A 20,368-nucleotide genomic window follows, 5' to 3' on the forward strand; every position below is an offset into this window, starting at 1 on the left:
CTGATTTTTGTTTCTTCATTATTACCATGATTGTGGTTTTTGATGACTGAAATGATGACTGTCGCTGGCAGATTTTAATCAACAAAACCTGTTGAGAAAATCTAGTCAATTAATCCTTTTCACAGTGTAATTTTGTGGTTTCTAGCATTCATTTGGGAATAGATATTTGAAAATAAGAGGCAAAAAAGCAAAGCTTTTCATTTGAAAACAAATTTTGTTAAGTTAAAAATTTTTCTTTTACATTTTTGATTGGGCTGATTTTGCCATAGCGTTGTTGTAATAAAGTAACCTTGACAAGTATTAGTCTATAATTAAACTTTCATTTTGAAATATTTTTTTAACCAGACCTGTGAATCAGTCACAGGAGCACTTGTTTTCATTTCCAAATGCTTTACCAATTAATTGAATCCTGCATTTTCGGGGAAAATGGTAACTAGATTGCTTACCTCTAATTAATTAAGGTGACGGGAAGTAATTTGTCCAATTGACCATCAACAATTTATCTGCTCCTGCTTTTCCTGTCAAATTAACACTACTTTTTTAAGCCAGTAACTACTTTTGAGTAATGAACTTCCTGTGCTGTTGATAAATATTACTTTCTGTGATGAACACCCTCCACTCTACTAATACACACAAACTTTGTGCATCCTTGGCTTTGTAGCACTAAAGTGCAATGAAGTGCCCACTCACATTTTGTGCACACAATACAGCTGATTATTCAAATACAGCTCATTCATTTTCATGATTAATCAGTGTTACAGCTGAACGGTGCCTCTGCGGTTAGTGCTGTCACCTGTGAGGAGTTTTCATGCGCCTTTCTTGTTTGTGAGGGCTTCCTCTGCGTGCTATCATCTATCATGTTTGCTCCGAATCGACCACTTCAGCAGTCGTCACGTACACATCAATTACCCACCTGCCAACCACCAAGGCCGCCTGATTCTATTTAATCTAGAAATCGTACCCACCTGTGTCTGCATGAATCCATTTCTACAGCTACTGCACATGTCTGCTCCACTGTTTTGAAGAAACTCCACATTTGGCACACTTAACACATTCGCTAAGGCACAACAGAAGCAGATGAATGTTAAACTTCAGCCGTGCATAATGAGAATTTTACCTTTTTAAAGTAAGTGATTTGATTTCACTTACTCCTTTTACCCACCTGCAGATCTGTCTCTAGGTTACCTGGAGAAATGAAACGGCAAAACAAAGCTGTGAATGCGAGGGTGAATGTGTTCACGAGTGCGAGAGACCTGTGATTATACTGTGATTGCATTGATTGAATTGTCCAGTGTGTTTTCAAGTGACCATATTTTGCTTTTGGGTTTTTTTCCTATTTCCTTTACTCTGTTATTTAGCTTTTTTCAAAAGTCTGCAAAGTTTCCAGCCTAAAGTTCACCTCGAAGGGAAGTATTCACGGCTCCTGAACTGTCTATAATACCTTGTTTGGCACACCCTCAAACAAAGAATGAGCAGGCTTGTTAGATTGGATCAGCTGTGACTGGTTTTTATGTTGTTAGTCAACATGAAGGTAGCACTCCTGTCAATGTCTGTTATGGTGTTAGCAACACCTGACAAAACACTCACCTGACGAAATCCAAGCCAAATTGTGGGGTCACTACTACTGATGAAAACTAATTTGAATATTATTTTCAAAGAACAGAACAAAAAGCACGTTTGCGCCATGTGCAGACATGTGCAGACATGTGCTATCCTGCTGATCTCTTTCATGCTAACTGAACTCAACTTGGACGCTTTTTTATTCCATGTGATTTATTACAATTGTGGGTCGTGATTTTTTTTTTATTTATTTATTTTTGTTTCTAATGGCCACCACGCAAGAAAAACTCAAGAACCATCTAAAGCATAATCGTCCTGTATTTACTTTTGTTGGTTCTGCACCAGACACAAGAAGACTGAATTTCTCGTGTGGTTTCTGGTAACACATTTTGGTTTGCTTGGAGTTTATTTAAAGTTTCCTTTGTGAGGAAACCAACTCATTATCTGATCAGACCATATTAAATGAACCACAGGTGTAAAAACACCCCTTATAAATCATTCCTTTCAGCTTCGTACGAGAACTGGTGAATATAGTTGTACCCTGAGGCACAGGTGTTGATTCATTTTTTGGAGTTTCTTGAAACTATTATCTCTGGCATGCCAATTTTTTTTTTAAAAAGTTATAAAAAGAAAAGAAAATTAAAAACAAAACAAAAGATTTAGATGTGGTTGGCCCTTAAGCCTAACCCAATCATGCTTAGCAGCTGAGGAACGCCCGCTCATGCTCCGCAAGCTTTATTTCTTTTTGTCTCAGGGAAAAATGCTAAATTTATCCGAAAAAGAAGTTAAAGCACTTCCCAAATTATGAATTTACACTTAGAACTCATTAAACATTTTTACAACAACACTGTAAAGCTGTGGTTGGATGTTTGTATTTTGGAGTTTGTTGATCTTTGAGGCCAAAGCCCTCAAAGATCAACAAACTCCAAAATGAAACGGAAAACAATTTTCATTCATTTGCGATACTTTTTGTGCATAATATTTTACCACACACAATGTCAGAAAGTAAAAGGATTGCTGAAGGGATTTTATACAAAAATGAGAATTACTGCCAGCACGCCCTGCATCCAGCGCGTGCTGGCAGCAGCCTGATTAACCGGGGTGGTGATTGGCTCATTGTCTGGAAGGGTTTGCAGGCAATTGGTTACCCAAAAGATATCTGGCTATACAGAGAGCCCAGCAGACATGCTGACGCTGAAGCAAGACTCTCATTCCTCCTTTTCTAGCCATCCTGACCTCATCTGTTTTTTTGTGCTATTGCAAAATATTATATGTGTCTTGTTAATAGTGGTTCTTTGTTAGGCAGTAGATTTCTACTTCCACTTGATTTCCAAAGCTATTCTGTTTTCTAGTGGGGCAGTTAAGTAGCTGTGCATTGTTTCCTTTGAAGCTGTGTACTATTTTATTTACTGAATCATGCTCTCTTTGTTTTGTTGCTTGATACAAAGCTTAATTTATGCCAATATGATCCAGAAAAAAACAATACAGGACAGAGAGGAATAAGATGGAAGAGACATTTCTGCACTGGCTTATCAGAATTTGCCTCTGTAAAATCATGGCCCTGTATCACCCTATTAATAATTAGTCATTATTAAAGGTAGAGTGCTTTAATATGTGAATCAAGCTGGAATCCTTTGTCATGATTAATTTAACATACTCTCTAATGTCATCTAATTCATAAGAGAAGTCCAGCTCTTCTCACTGAGCTTTACTTTGCAATGGCCAGGGGGCATAATAGAGGTAACCTAATGCACCTTTGCCATTAAGCACATGAAGATGAAGCTGAACGGCTATGATTTTCTATGTTCTTTTACTTGTGGGTGTGTCAGTGAGGATTAAAGTCACGGATTATTCGCACATAACAACCTTATATTCATTATATAGGACCCTATACACCAATCAGACATAACATTATGGCCTAATCAGCCTAAATTTCAATTGGTCCTCATTTTGCTGCCAAAACAGCCCCGACCCATCGAGGCGAGGACTCCACTAGACACCTTAAGGTGTGCTGTGGTTTGGCATCAACGTGTTAGCAACATATCCTTCAAATCCTGTAAGTTGGGAGGTGGGGCATCAATGGGTCAGACTTGCCTGTCCAGCACATCCCACAGATGCTTGATTGGATTGAGATCAGGGAAATTTGGAGGCCAGGTCAAGGCTTCAAACTTCCTGTTGTGCTCCTCAAACCATTCCTGAAACATTTTTGATATGTGGCAGGGTGTATTATCGTGCTTAAAGAGGCCACAGCCATCAGGGAATATGCTGACTAGTTTGCAGATATGCACTCTGACACCTTTCTATCAGAACCAGCAATAAATACGGAGATGCTCTGATCAATTTGTTTGGCAATCACAATTGGGCCCTTATCGAACTCGCTCAGCCATTTTCCTGCTCCCTGATATATCCCACCCACTGACAGGTCCCACGATGAAGACACAATCAGTGTTATTGACTTCACCTGCCGGTGGTCCTAATCTTAATGCTGATCAGTGTAAAGGGCACAGGACTATTTTTATTTCTCAGACTACTGCTTTCTCTCAGCTCAAAAGGTAAGTTTCTCACACACATTGTAGATGAAGTGAAAAGGTAGTCTAGTGGCTCCCTGGTTTGAGGACAAGGTGCAAATCTCTTTGGGGTTGCATCAGGAAGATCCTGTTTGAAAGCTCTGCCAAATCAAACGTGTGGAGGTACTTACTGGGGTGACCCTTGTGATAGCCCAATAGTTGATGAGAGAAAACCAGTCACAGCTGAAACTATCTCCCAGTTTAAGCTCCAAACACATCTCATTGTTAGCCAGACGGAAGTTTAATTTTCAGAAACGTGTGTTGTGAAAAATTGGATCATTTTCTTCTTGTTCAGCCTTCAAAGTAAACCCATTTCTGGCAGATTACTTTGGAACGTGACCGGTCATTTTTCTTCTTTTTTTTTTTTTTTTAAACCTTTAGATCAAAACAGAAGATGAAATTACTCACTGTCATTACTTTCAGTATTAATATAATTCTTTCTCGTTGCACTATAGTCTGCAGCTCAGCGTTTGGACATCTAATAAGCATCCAAGGTGTCCACGTATGTATTACTCAAACCTCTCTGACTCATATTTTATTGTCTAACTATACCTGAAATAACACATCCCCTCTGTTTGACACAAGGCTGTTTTGCAGGCTGATCTAAGGTGATCCCTCTTCACTTAACAGTCCACTGATTACAATTAGAAATGTTTATCCATTGTAGTTTTGCAGATCTCCCCCCCACTAAAACATATAATATATGAAAAAAATGCATGATGTGTACCAAGTTTGTTTTTGACTGCATTGTTGTGCATGCGTACGCCAGGGGATGTGTATAATTACTCAGACATGGAAGGTGACTCACCAAAGTGCCGGGAGAGATAGTGAGAAATAAAAAGAGAGCGAGTAAAGAGAAGCGACAGCGGGATGGGGAGACAAGCTGATTCGAGCGAAGGAAATGTGTATGATGACCTGGAAGTACTGTGAACAAATAATCTTCTAAAGTTTAAAATGTCTGACAGATCCTAAGTTGAATGGAGAGACTCGCTAAAGCCAAAACTAGGCTACCAAAAAACTCAGAGAAACACAGGGATAGTTTAATAAATGATTTAACTAACGGGATAAAATCAGAGTGAAAAACTGATTAAAATGAAATGTACTACAAAAGTAAAGCGGAGATCCATATTTCCTCACACTGCTCTGCCTTTAAAATGTGTTTTCCTTGTTTGTGTCATTAATTTGTTTCAGACTGCTTTGTAAATCTACAGGTAAACCCAACAAATCCAGAAAATTATTAAATCATTAATGGATGTAAAACATATATGTTGTTCACTCTATGTATTGTTGTACAGGCTGTGTATTGAATTCAGGTGTTTTCGGTCTCATTGCCACAGGTGAATAAAGTCAAGCACCTAGCCACAAAGTCTGCCTTTACAAACACGTGCATATTAATTGGTTGTTCTAGGGCTCAGTGACTTCAAGCTGTTGCAGCAAGCCAGTTTGTGAAATGTATTCCTTCTTATATATTCCAAGATAAGCTGTAATTGGTATTACTGCAAACTGAAAGTGTTTAAGAAACACAGCAACTCAGCCACAGAGTAGCAGACCAGATAAAGTTACACAACTGAGTGAGGGAATTGTCACAAATACTCTGCTGAGTCTAACTGCAGAGTTCCAGACCTCTTCTAGCATTGACATCAGCACAAAAGATGTGGGCCAGGAACTTCATGGCATGGCTTTCCAAGGACAAGGAGCTGCTGTCTGTAAAATGAGTAGGTGGTTCAGTGCTTGTTCATACAGTGTATGTGTGTGTGTGTGTTGTAGATGGAGGCAAAAATCACCAACAACACACATTAAACACCACGTCAGAATAACTTGGACCAAAGTAAAATTAAATTTTGTCTGATAGAAAAACATTTTAATACATGGAAAATGCTTAAATTTTAGTTGAATTCCTTTTGAATTCAAGCCTGTTTTTAAACTTATGAAAGGCACTGTTTATTGGTGCCTTTTTTTTACTAATACTTAGCAGAAACATCTTTGGAATAAACAGCTATTGCCCACCTATCCAGTACTGTCTATCCTCTTAAAGCCAAATGAAAAACTACTAAATATGGCAGTTTTTGGGCAATATCTCTATCCACGATAGAGAAGGAGGAAAAACCTGAATTTTTACATTAAAATATGGAAAAAATATATTTTTCTTTCAGTCTGCTAATGTACAGCATGCTGAGAGCGAACATATCAAACGATGTGATATATGAACATTAAACCCAAGTGAAACAAAGCTTGTGTATGGATGATGTAACAAGTTGTAAACTGTCTCAGGTTGTAGAGGACAGAATAAAGAGCTGATTACTGAGGGCCAGATGAGCACATCTGAAAGACAAACTCCTTTTGTTTCAAAGCCCACCAGTATTCACAGATTCCTGTTTTTTGCTTTCGCTCTGCCTAAAGCCTTAAAAAATACATAACCCTGCCACATGGCTGCTGCATCCATCTACCAGCTTTACAGGAGAAGGAAAGAAGGTACAGAAAACAAACACCAGCTCATTTTGCCTCTTTACCTTATGTCCATCTTTGTTTATATCTTCTTTATCCCCTCCTATCCATTTCTAACATATACCAAAGCACAACACAAGCCTGTGCACACACATCTCTGTCACATTGTCTTCTTTGTTTTTGTTTATTTAATTTTTCCCCCCTTGCGGTATTTATCTCTGCCTGCGTGTGTCCAGCATGTGCTCCTGTGATCCGTGCAGCACACCGCTGTTTCATGAGTCTGGGCCACAGCGCCACAGGAATCTAGGACAGCTTCACAAGGAGAAGATACAACAAATCTTCTAGCATACATACAGATAGTGAGATACAAAGAGTTAGACAGCCACATGAAGTTTTATTTTAGTTTGGATAAGCAGTTTGCTACTTTGTTTTTTGGGTTGTTTTTTTTTATTACCCATGTTAGGGGTCTGGTGAGATCTAACACAGCTTCACTTCACACAAAACCTCAGCTGCACCTTTAATCTTTTTAATTTCCCTTTTTAACCATCTTGGAAATAAGATACATTCTTTTGCGGTAGTTCCTTGAAAACTTTTCAAAGAATTTATTTTTATAAATGAACACTGCTTTCCCAGTACTGAGGTGTATTGTCTTCTCTCCTGCAACTCAACCACCAATCGATGTAACCAAGTAAACAACCACGAAACTCGACAAGAAATCTCAGAACTTGTGTTTTTATGTCCATTTCACTTCACTTCACCATGAATTCGTGTTCTTCTCATTTCTTCTCTAATACTCAGGACGTATGGAAGATGTTTGTTTTTCTTTAATTCTTTTTCCTTAACAACATTCAGTGTCTTCAATCAATGAATCTCACTAGTTCATTTTATGAAACCCAAACATTTCCTCGTGATTTTTGTGGTTTTGAGTGAAAGACTTTGGCAGCTCTCCGAGGACAGTCCTTGACATTTGGTGCAGATGCTGACATCCCTCACTCGATAACTCTGACGCTATGACCACTTTCACTTTTTAAAATTATCCTTAATGACCAAATGTAGATGTAATAAAAATTATCAGCTCCAGGTGAACTTTAGCAACAAGTCCATAATGTCACACTGAAATACTGAATATTTTGCCTGCTAATCATCTCCAATTTTCAGCATTATCAGTGCCAAATGATAGCATCATCTCACTGCACTACTTTTTTAATTTATTTGTTTATTTGACAGGGACTGTGCTCATTGATCAAAAGAGGTAGTGCCAAATGTCCCTGGCCAGTTCTTACAACAGCAACCAAACATTAAAGTAAATGAATGTATCAGTCCTCTGAATTTTGTCTAGGTTCAGCTTTAAAGATAGGGTGAGGACCTCAGCTCATGATAGAGCTGCCAAACAGTCAGTTGAAGTGGTTTGGGCATCTGACTAGGATGCCTCATGGGCATCTCCTGGGTGGGGTGTTTTGGATATGTCCACCCAGGAGGAGGCCCCAGGGCAGACCCAGGATATATTGACGGGACCGTGTCTCTCAACAGGCTCGGGAAAACCTTGGTGTCCCCTGGAAGAGCTGAAGGTGGTAGGTGTGGAGAGGGAATTCTGAGTGTCTCTGTGGACCTGAATGAATGGCAAAAGATGGATGGATGGATAAATGATCATAGACATCACATACGTCTACACATGATAGATATTGGACAAACCCAAATGAGCACCCCCACTAAACAATGTAAGTGCATTTCCAAAGCAGAAATCAATGCAGGACAAAACAAAAGGAAGAAGAAAAGGTCAGTCAGCTGATAGTATTCTAATGTTCACATATCAGCTTCAACTGATCGGTGGAGGAAGGGTAAGTATTGATTTCTCTGATATGAACTGGCAGTAAAATCTATTATTTAGATGCTGTTCCAGAAAAAGCTCATTGACTGTAAGAACTTCTTCAAAACAGAAACAATCCTTTTTTGGTACCTCTAATACCCTATGCTGTACCATAAGGTATAAAGCAATGATTAGGTCCAGAATCCAGAAATCGAGATACTTAAATAAAGTAATTAGACTATTGGTAGTTTTGGTAACATTTGACTTGAGAGATGAGTCATTTGATCATATTGTAAAATGTCTCAGTCTATGGAAGCAGTGGAGATAAATCAGTGTATCATCAGCATATAGTTGAATTTCTACATAAGGACAAACTGAAGAAAAATCTTTAATAATTTAGTAGAAATTATCTACATTGTGGGGATAACAGTAGCAGAGTTATGGACTGTGGCTTTATCATTATTCACTTTCATGTACTGTTCTCTTCCACTTGGGTATAATTCTATCCATTTAGCTGAAAAGGTCAAATTTCACTGAAGGCAAATGCAAGTGACAAATAAAGGCTTCAGTCAGTCATTCATTCATCTGGAAAGGAATTAAAAAATATTTTATATTTAAAGTCAGTGAAAAATGTAGCAGTGACTGTTGAGTGACTAAATCCAAACCTGCCACCTGTGGGCCTGGTTACAGTATCGAAAAGAAACATTGGTTTCTTGCTGTATTCCTCTGTTACTAATGAATAATATGCAGTACTAGTTTCACACAGTGTTTTTAATCAAGTCACTCTACTCCTAGTGCAATCCCCAAGCCTAGATAAATGGGAGAGTTGCTTTAGGAACAGATTCTGGCATAAACTCCTTGCCAAATCAAATATGTGGATCATCAATAACATTTCCCCATCGAATTGGTTAGGGCAAGTGTTAGCAGCAATTTTGTCTTTAGTCTATTACCTCAAAACAAAGGAAGAGGAAAGGGGGATAGTAGAGGATGCTAGATATAGGGTGAGATGGAGGCACATAATCCACTGCAACTCCTGCAGGGACCAGCCAAAAGAGGAAGAAAAAGCAGCTTCACAGATGGCTTTTCATTTGTTATTATCCAAATTAGTGAAACTACACATTCTTCTTTTGTTGCCTTTTATAGCTTCTTACACTAGATGAATATATAAATAAACTGCTTCAGTGGATCTTTTCCTACTCTTCAAATTATATCGACTTTGTCAACTCTTGTCTCTCCAAAGTCCTAAGCAGAGTGCCATTGTTGCTCTCCATCCTCCTCCTGTCCTTCCCTCTCCATTCTTGGCTTCTTTCCATCCCCATAATTTAATCATTTTAAATGTATGATGGTTTTAGACACACAAGGAAATAAAAACGACTCCTTAAAAGCAGAAGAGAGGGAAGCTGAAGGAGGAGGAGCAAGAGAACCTCAGCTTGGCATTGACACAAAAATTGATGTGGATGTTGTGACACACTGCTGCAAACACAGACGCATATGCATGAGCAAACACTCATTTACAAAGTGATGAGGCCCTCCATTATTCTAACCTGAAAACAAACACGCATACTCATATTTCTCCATCTCATTTCCCTGGAGAGAGGACACTGTATAGATATTTGATAACAAGAATATGCCAATTACAATCATCAGTGGCAGAGGCATCAGTGCAGGTGGTGGGCGTCTAGTTGTAATGGAAAATATGGCCAACTTGTATTGCGAGGATGTGCGGGTCTTGCCAAGCTTTTAAAAGCACTTTATTTTTGCATTTATACTTTAAATTTTACAGAGAGTGAGTTGACTACTGATCAGTAACGGGTGGACAGAATACATACTTGTAGCTAACAGTAACATGCTGTATTTACACAAAGTACATCAAAGGGGAAAAAGTAACATGATGTAAAATCAGGGAGGAAAAAAACAGAGAAAATGAAAACAACAACAACAATAAAACAGTAGTATGAGTACATCTCAAACTAAACTGTTCAGAAATTTCTTAAAATAACTCACTGTATGTGCAACAGTATGTATAGTTTGTTCTTCAGGAGCGAAGCTGAGTCACCTCCGTGGCCTCGCTGCCTCAGGAGAAGACGCTCCTGCATATCTTCAGCTGCTGCTCAACACGGCGGCAGCTCAATGACCACGAGCTTCATCCAAGCCGAGCAGAGTGAAACTGGCAGCTGGAGGTTGACAGGGGGGAAAAAGCTCTCCAAAATAAGACCTTCACTACACTGGGTGTGAATTGTCAGGTCAGAGACTGTGCTTCTGTTTGAATAAACAGGGAAGGGAGGGGTTTTTTTTTGTTACGGTATTCATCCACTTCAGCTGGTAGGCTCCGTCCCAGAATTATAAAAGAGGGGACAGTAAAATGACAGTTTTATTAAAGTGCCAACTACAAGCTAATTAAAGATACCTGACTGCTGGAAATTTATTGGGAGCTATTTTAATCATTTTTGTCACTGAAGTTTCTTATAAAGCAACAAAACTAACACTGCCTGCACTACATAGTAAACAGACAGCCCACATAAGGCCTGTTCACTCAGCAGATGTGCCACGGACTGTGTTTCTTTGCAGGAGCACCACCTGCAGTGCATGTTTGGTCTAGGGTTGTGCGAGTACACTCCAAACAAGACAGTGAGTTTTCATTTTAGGATTAGGATTGAGATGTGTCTTCCGTCGTTGGACACATCAATGTGCTGTGAAACTGTGAGACTTTTTCCACATTGGTAAGTCAACATTTACAGACTGCAGTAGACCTTAGAAAGACTAGTTTCTGAGCACGCTGGCAATGTTGCTGGTATGAGTGTGTGCATGCTAAAATCATTTTCTGTATACTGACAGTTTTAATTAAAACTAGTGTGAAAATAACACAAGAATAGAAAACTGGTCAATTTTTAAGATAAGGTGACACTCGTGCACCACTTAGCACTGTTCTCAACCATGCAGATGTTGTTAATTGGCACTATTCCCAACTGGAGCTCACTGAGTCAGCTCACAAGAGCCCACAATAGGCCAGTATTAAACTCCCTAAAGCCACGCAGCAAAGCTAGCTACAATAATCAATTATTCCCTGATTCCAGTTAATCAAATATGATTTTTCTCTGTTTACTAGAAAATCTAAATTGAATGTCTTCACCATTGGGATTGTAGTTTGGTGAAAACCAAAATTCCTGAGAATGAATCTAAATCACAAATCATTTGTTGTTGTGTTTTGTTTGTTTAAAAAAAAGGATGCAATGAATTCCTCTTGACTGACAGTTGCAGCTCATCACTTTTTTAGTATCCTAGTCTTGAAAACATTGAGTAAAATTGTATTAACCCATTAAAACTAGCTTGACATCAGATTAAATAAGAAAGAATAGAGAGTGATACTGTGTAAATGCATATAATGGCTCCACTCAGTTTCCTGTTAATGATAATACTGTTAATCAAGCATGCTTCAGCATTTTAATGGATTGTATTTCACCCTGTTTTCAAAAGATTCCAATGCTGGGGAATAAATAAGACTCTATTTGACAGAAAAGTTCCCAGAACAGCTGCCCTGAAGAAGACTTGACAGCCCAGTCAGCTGCATGAAGGGAAAATGTTGATGTTTCATCTGAGCAATACTTGTCAACCATATAACGTACACTTCCCCTGAAAAACCTTAAAAATAATTACATTCTTAGTCTTAGAAGAACATGGTCAGTGTTTGGAAGAAATGAAAAACAGAGCCATCTGTGGGAGAGTGCTACACCCAGGGTTGTGGTCAGTGTGTGTCTGTTAAGGTGGGCTGTAGCAGCTCTCTCGGGCCACACCACCTGACAACAACAAGCTCCCAGGACTCCCAGGGCTCCACATGCTACATACACACCAGCTGGCGCCAGATTTACCCCAGGATAACACTCGCATGTCTGATGTGCATCAGAGGAATTATAAATCTAATTAAGGGAGAACTACACAGTCATGTTATATTTTATAGTCCCTGAGAGCTTCTTTGCATTAGCTTATTTAATTATATTGCCTCTCTAATACCTGAAATGAATAATTTACCAGCCCAACATAAACGATTTTTGCTGGGAACTGAACACCAAGAGCTGATAAAATGAAGGCAAAGTTTATCAATCAAGTGTCAGTGTTTGTTAGCATTAACAAATTATCCTAACACGTTCTTCAGGATGGATAATGAGTTACAGGAAGACGAAGAGGCACGGAGCAATCAGAAAACTGAAAAGCAGAGGAAACTGAACAAAGAGGAGAGAGGAAATGAAAGGCTTGGGGGTTTGACAGTGACAGCGATTCAGCCTTTGACTTCATTGATGCTCCCTCATCGAGACTTTGACAAGTCAAAGACTGTGTTTATATGTGTCTTTGCATGTGCACACTGACACTGTTCCCTGTCAGTACTGTATTGGCAGGAAGATCCTGTCTGTGCGTAGCTCTGTCTCACCATCTGTTCCTGGCTAGACTGCTGATATCTCTTCTTATAATATCCTGTTCGCCTCTCTTCGACTAGGTGGGGTGCACAAATCTTGTATCTTGGACAATTTCCATCCACCCATTCATCCATCCATCTATCCATGCATCCATCCATGTAGCCATCCAAACATCCCACCAGCTATCAAGCCTCCACTTAAAGATTTCATTTTGTGTCCTGTTCAATAATAGAGGGAAAGTCAGGGAACACCATGTTTACTATTGATGTGAGAGTGCTCCCTCTCTAAAGCCTCCATTCTGGACAGGAAAACAAACCACAAATAGCCTTCTGCCTAACTCATCCTGAGTGCCTTGCAGAGACACACAAGGCCACTGTGGGTTGGGAAAGCAGTCCCAACAAATACCTCTCCTGCTCTTCATAGCCACTAAAATAAAGCAATCACCACTTCACCATTTGTTGTTGCACACAGTGGGTTTTGTGCCCGTTTCGCACAGCAGTGGTCAACCTAAAATGTTAATCAGAGGTCCTGCAACAAACATGTCCCAACCCAAGATACCTTCCTGTTCAGTGAGCTGTTAGAAAACCTTGATGCCTACAGCACTCCAGCAAAACAACCAACAGTATTTGCAGGTCACGTCTATGTCACAGCACAAGCAACTTCTACTGATTTGGGGCACCTGGTCTCTGCTGGGTTGAGAATCTAAGCCTCTGTATAAATCAAGGCCTCTGCAAATTTGGTCTCCCTCAACCTGTCTTCTTTCATTCTTTGCAAGAGAAAAACAGTCACTCTAAACACAAACAGCTCTATTAGTCGTTTCAGCAAGTGACCAAAATAGCATGACGGCATGCAAACTGACAAATCTCTCAGTAGTTATTATTGAAGAAAGAAGGAAAATAAAAACAAATCTTTTTCATTTGCTTTTTTTTTTTTTTAGATAAGCTTATTACATCAAAATAACCCCTTTGCACAGGCCAATAGGAAAGAAGTGAGGTTGGATGGATGGATCAAGAATGCCCAGTTTTTAACACAACTATTTGTTTCCCATTTCAGCTATAAGTGAACATAGGTTAAGAGTTCCCTGACCTTTACCACATGCTTATTTTTAGCAGTGGAGATACTCTAAACACAGTGAAATAGTTATCCTAATTCCAAAAACTTTACCAAACTACAAGTCCTTTGTGTCCACTTGTAACCACGTACCAAACATTAACCACAGTCACGCCATCAGCAGGCAGAAACCTGATGTTTACCTGCAGAAGCTCAGACCCTATTAAGGAGCGGTCAAAGCCTCATGTGGGTGCATTCTTTTAGCAATTTCTATGCAAATGTTTCCTATTTTGTAGTGGAAGACTACTGAACCTACAGAGCTCCCAGTAGTGAAAACAACAACGTGTTTCGGCATAGTACTGCATCGGGCTGGGTGCCTGCAGGTACTAGTAGCCATTTCTGTCGCAGCCTTCATTTTTCAAGGCTGCTTGTCAAATTTGCAGCTTAAAACTAAACACTTTAAAGTTAGTATACAGCCTTTCTGTTGAATCCCAGGTTAGGGTGCAGGCCTCAAATTAAGTGTATGGTGTGGATTCCAGACTGACAGTACATTAGTATACTGAGCGATGTGGCTTCAGCAGATATGAGTTTGCAAAACTGCACATGTGCAGGATTGTGGCATTTTGAGATTGTAAAAAAGAGTAAACATTTCACATTGGAGGGAAAATTTGATTTGATCAAAAGTTGAACTCATTCTTCGCCACAAGCAACAAGTGGTCAGCACCAGTGCCTCACAGCAAGAAAGTCCTGGGTTTGAATCTACGTTTCTGGCTGGGGGATTTCCTGTGTGGAGTTTATCCCACAGTCCAAAGACATTCATTTAATGGGATTTGGTTAATTGGCGGTTCTAAATTGCCCATAGGTGTGAATATTTAGTGTGAATGGCTGTCTGTCTCTCTGTGTTAGCCCTGTGACAGACTGGAGACCTATCCATGGTGTACCCAGGCTCACATCCTGTGGTAGCTGTGATAGACTCCAGCCCCCGGAATTAGATAAGTGGAAGAAAATGGGTGAGTCGTTAGCACTTGAATGCATGTAGAGATATATTCTAATGCCAGGTGTGAACAAGCATACGTTGTCAATACTATTTTCATTACTTCTGCAACTCTGTCTCCGAGAGAGGTTGCAACAGGAAAGGCATGTTTAATGAAACATAACTGCAAGATGATTAAATTCTGAACCCATGTCCTCTGTATATGTGCATTTTGTATGTATGCTATCAAAACAAACCACAGTTACATCACTCCAATGTCTTTTTAAAATTCATCGTAATGTAATGCAAGTTGTGATTGCGCTGAACTTAAATCTAATATGAAAACAATTTCATTTTATTTGGATCTAATTAAAAGGAGATAGTTTCCATTTTTGCTTGTAGAATCAAATAGCACAACATTAATACCATGTGGTATAGACTGTGCCTGGAAAGTGAGCATTTTTATCTTTATTGTATTCGTATTGCTGTATAGAGAAACTACAACTACAAAGACACATAAAACACACAAACACGTTCTCATTACATTATAATTACATAATGATTCCCCTAGCTGCTTACTCTAACCCTAACCATCAAAAATGAATGCCTAACCCTTACCGTAAACCTAGCCATAACCCAATTGTAACCCTGAGATTAAAACCACAGTTTGAGTCTCATTAAACTTATGAGGACCAGCATGTGTGTCCTCACAAGTGACTGTTGGTCCTCACAAGTATAGTAGCATGCCAAGTTCTGGTCCTCACAAAGATGTCTAAACAGGTACAAACACACACACAAGACTTCTGAGGGGAGATCATGGAGACAGTGTGATGCAGCCAAGAAAAGTCTTACAGAAAAGGATTAACTGTTGCAGTTTGTTACAGTCTCCCTGTGAAGCTCGTGTCAGAAACAAAGAGCGCAGAGGGATTCACCCCAAAACTGAGCATAGTGTTATTTCATGTACGCCACAAAATCTGTGTACAGCAACCGTCCCAGAAGATGAGCTGATAACATGTGATCTCCATGCCAACCCACATCCGCTGACAGCTCATCTTATGCCTTTTTATGCATCCAATTGGCAAATCTTGGCTAGAAAAGCAAATTACTGAAGATAGAAATAACACTAAAAAAGTCCTAACTTACATAAGTAAAGTGGAAATAATATAATCAGTACTGATAATGATTATTTAGCCAAAAAATATTTATATATACTGATGTGCTCATGTAAAGATTCTACAACATTTATTAGTCAGTGCTAAATTTGAAGTTATTGCTCATCTTAACTCTGTACACAGAAACATCCTCCTGTATCACATGAGGCTGATTCATACCATTTATTTTGTGCATATTTATTCATACATCAAACTGTTTAGACTCCGAGAAAGTACATGTAGTTGAAGAAGCTGCATTATAAGATATTTAAATACACTGTTTCTGTTACTGAGCCTCGACAGCATTCCTCTGCTAATGTGTAAATATAAATCAGCATTTAAAAAGAAGCACTTTTAGATTTTTGGGTCTTTCTCTGCTTTCTACTGTCTTTCTCTGCTTTGCTGTGTAAAGTGTGTGGAGATCAGTGTTGCTTCAATGAGTTCACTGATTAAAAGGCATAGTATATGTCTCTTCCTGTCACTTGCCTCTTCTTGAGAAGTACTCACGACTAGGAGGAACAACACAGACATTCTCCCTAAATCTACACTACCTCTCTCCCTTCGTCTCTGCCTGTGTCTCCAATTATCTATTTCTGTCTCCTCCACCAGCCCCCTAAATCTGCCAGTAAGATTTTCAACCCACACTGCCAGCAGATTGGTGCACTACTTTCCTCGATGCCACCTTAGCCAGATTCCACAATCTTCTCCACCACAAGTATTCGTGAGGTGCAAAGTAAAACTCAAGATGGAAAACAGGGTCAAGAAAATAATCTGAGAACAATTACAACGCCGTCTTCAGCGTGGACACGTTGAGCCTAACCACAAACCAGTGGTGCAGCGGTTAGTGCTGTCACCTCACAGGAACAAGGTTCTTAGTTTAAACATCCTGATCAGTTTGGAGCCTGTCTGCATGGGGCCTGAATGAGTGTCCATGTGTAGGTTTCCTCTGGGTGATCTAGCTTCCTGCCACAGGCCAAAGACATGCTTGTTAGGTTAACTGGTGATTGTAAGTTGGCCGTAGGTGTGGATGTGAGTGTGTGGTTGCCCCTATAGCTCTGTGATGGACTGGTGTAGGACTGGAAGGTTGTACTCCACCTCCATGCTTTATGACAGCTGGGATAGGAAACAGTCTCCCTGCAACACTAAGAAGCATTAGTGGTTAAGACAATGTATATTTGGATAGATGATTGGGTCTGTGCACAAATTTTTTTTCCATATCAATAAAGAAAATGTCATAAGTTCTATATATATTTAATAACTTTTCTATAGACCTGCCTACTTCTGGTATAAATATGGGTATGCTCGCAATAAAAACACCAATATAAATAATTCTGGGTTTAAAAAAATATGTTAATGATACATCACTTGGCATTTCGTTTATTATTCTAGTTGTATTTGAAACAAAGGCACTGGCAAACCTGACGTGTTTCACTTTGATGCCTTCATCAGAGAAAAAGCCTTGTTGCTGCTGCTCTCTTTATTTCAAACCTCACACCACGAGGTGACGATGTGACAGTTTACCGAGGCTAAAGAATTCATCTGTCCGGGCCTGCTAGCTCGAGACACGCCTAGATCTGTCCCTCTAAGTGACACGCTGTGTCTATTTCTTTGTTGGCCCCTCCTGTCTGACTTTTTAATTCAGTCATCATTTTTTAAGCGGTAGTCTATCATATTCCTCCTCGGTTAAAAATATGTGCGCAGCTAAGTAGAACAGAGCAATATTTCCTCTTTCATGTCCTCTTCGTCTGGTCTCTTGAGTCTGTAAATCTAAGTGGCTTGTTTCCCCAACATTGTGGCTCACAATTAAACGGGGAATAAAAATATATTTGTTTCAAATTCTATTAATTAGTGTTCTGTCTCCCTAACAGTTTGTCTCATACCACTAATAATAATTCCAGTCCATTAGTTTTGAACCGTAATATTAATTAAACATTTCCCACTGAATCCCAACGCTACTAATACTGAGTGATTATCGCTGACTGTTCTCACATGCTTGATTAACAAGATGTCTCTTTTGCACTTTGCCCTGATGCTTACTTAAGACCTGACATTTACACCTGGGCTGTTGTGAAGGGAACTTGCAACAACAATGCAGGAATTCCACAACTAACTACCCACTGATTACTACAACACTAAAAAGGTGTCTCTGATTATGTTCTACAAGCCCTCCACAAACTTGTGGTCTTGTCTTTATTCTGCTTGTGCATTTACATTTTTGTCTTGTCAGTGCTGTCCCTGGTAACTGCTTGTGTTAAATTGCTTGTTGGTTCTATATAAATAGCTCCTCAATCTGTTGTATTCATGCTCTTAGTCCCTGGAACAATACCTTTTCTTATTCCATCCTTTTTTTTCCCTTTCTGTTAATAAATAATACTGGGTTGCAAATCAATGATATGCTCCCCTCTTTAAGTTGCATAATAAATGCTCGTCTGGGGAACTAGACACAAAAAAGTGACTCTGCCTGGAAAGAATTACATAACATCCTGCAGACTGCATGTAATGTATTTTATTTTTGCTGTGAGCCTAATCAATATTTGGGAAAATGAGCTGTTGCTTTTATGGCATCAAAATTTGAACTCATTTACTGACATAACCACAAATGAGGATATTTTTAGATGGAGTCTCCTTTAGTGGTGATATAACTAGAATGAATAAAGCTTCAAATCCTAGCTTATATCAAATCTTGATGTAATTGCAGTGTGTTGGTTCACTTGTTTTACTTCACAAAATCGAGCATATGCACTGGGTATGATGGTTGAGTTCAATACTTCCACTAGGAAAAAGTAATATTTCCATGGACAAAGAAAATATTTGAAATGGTCTGGAAAACCTTTTTTTAAAAACTTTGTAAGATTTTGTTTATACACAGGGTCAAGGTAAATAGTTATTTATAATAGTATAATATAGTTACTGTATATGGGATGTTATGTGTGCTTGTTTCTTTCATTTAAGACAAAAATGTAAAAAGTAGCCTATGTTAAAATAAATGACAGTAACACTGGGAAGCACAAATACTCCACATTTACAAGAAGTCTGATATTGAAAATTTGACCTAAGAATGGATATCATGAGTAAATATGAAAGTATTCATATGCCCTGTCACCAACATGTCATTATGAAGCTGAAGTGACTTAAGAGCGGCCACAATTGGTATTTTTGGAGATAATTGAAAAAAACAATCAGCAAATGCATTTATTGATTATTTGTTTGCCAGATCAGCTTTTTTATGGTAAAGTCAATATGAGTTTGGGTTTTTTTAATCTTGGTCACATAAACAAGTAAAGTCTCATCACCGTGAGCTCTGGGCATTACAAGGTTGTCTGCTTCAGACTCTGAGCACAATATCACTTGAACATCTTGAGAGGATTTCTATAAATTTTGCACAAATATTCATTTAGATTCAAACATGAACAAATCTGAATTTGGTTTATGAATGTCAGGGTAGGCGTTACCTCACATCTGTCCCATTATTTGTGAAAGCAATGCCGCAGGAACCCATGGATGGGATTTTATTACATTTGGCAAAACCATTCACTTGATTAGAATAAGGTTAGAGGCCACGGTGGCCTCATAAAACACATTTTAGCACTAATGTCCAATTGGACAAAAAGGCCAAGTGATTGCATTTTACACCTAAAGGTATACTCAGGAAACCTGTTCAAGGTTCAAGGTTCTTTATTTGTCACATGCATAGTTATACAAGTATAACACACAGTGAAATGTAGCCTGACACGCTCCTCGACATGTGCAAAAAATGGGGGTGGGGGGTGGGGGTAGAGGAAGAACATTATATATATATATATATAGTATATACATTGGGTGAATGTGCAGTAGTAGCAGCAAGCAGGTGAATTCTGTACATTAATATGAATAGACATCTGACTATTTTACAGAATAGACAATATAAACATATTTAAAATTAAAGGAATTTGGAATGTACATTGTGCCTTGGTTTAGAGTGTCTGGAAGAGAGTCCTGTCTCAGTCAATTATAGATGATGTGAGAGGGCAGGTGTGTGTGTTTAGGGCCCGGATGGCTTGGGGATAGAAGCTCCTCTTGAGTCTCTCTGTCCTTGCCCGGATGATGCGGAACCTTCTACCAGATTGCAGAAGTTGGAACAGTTTGTTGCCAGGATGGGACGGGTCCTTCAGTATCTGCGCTGCTCTAGTCCGGCATCTCCTGGTGTAGGTGTCCTGAAGCGGGGGGAGAGCAATCCTGCAGCAGCGTTCTGCTGTATGGATCACTCTCTGGAGAGCTTTTTGGTCCTTCACACAGCTGTTCCCAAACCACGATGTCATGTTCTGTGTGAGGATGCTCTCCACAGCGCCTGTATAGAAAATCCTGAGGATCTTTGGAGAGACCCTGAACTTCCTCAGTTGTCGTAGGTGATACAGGCGCTGCCTAGC

At 39.3% G+C, this 20,368-nt stretch overlaps 1 protein-coding gene across 4 annotated transcripts in view; it reads right to left on the minus strand.

Annotated features, from left to right (window-relative positions):
• syt7b (synaptotagmin VIIb) overlaps window positions 1–20,368 on the minus strand; it is a 127,937-nt gene that overhangs the window by 102,377 nt on the left and 5,192 nt on the right. The gene's annotated exons all lie outside the window — the stretch shown is intronic.

This window comes from Perissodus microlepis, chromosome 1 (genome assembly GCF_051167445.1).
Source record: "Perissodus microlepis isolate ML-2025 ecotype Zambia chromosome 1, ASM5116744v1, whole genome shotgun sequence".
NCBI classification, from domain to species: Eukaryota; Metazoa; Chordata; class Actinopteri; order Cichliformes; family Cichlidae; genus Perissodus; species Perissodus microlepis.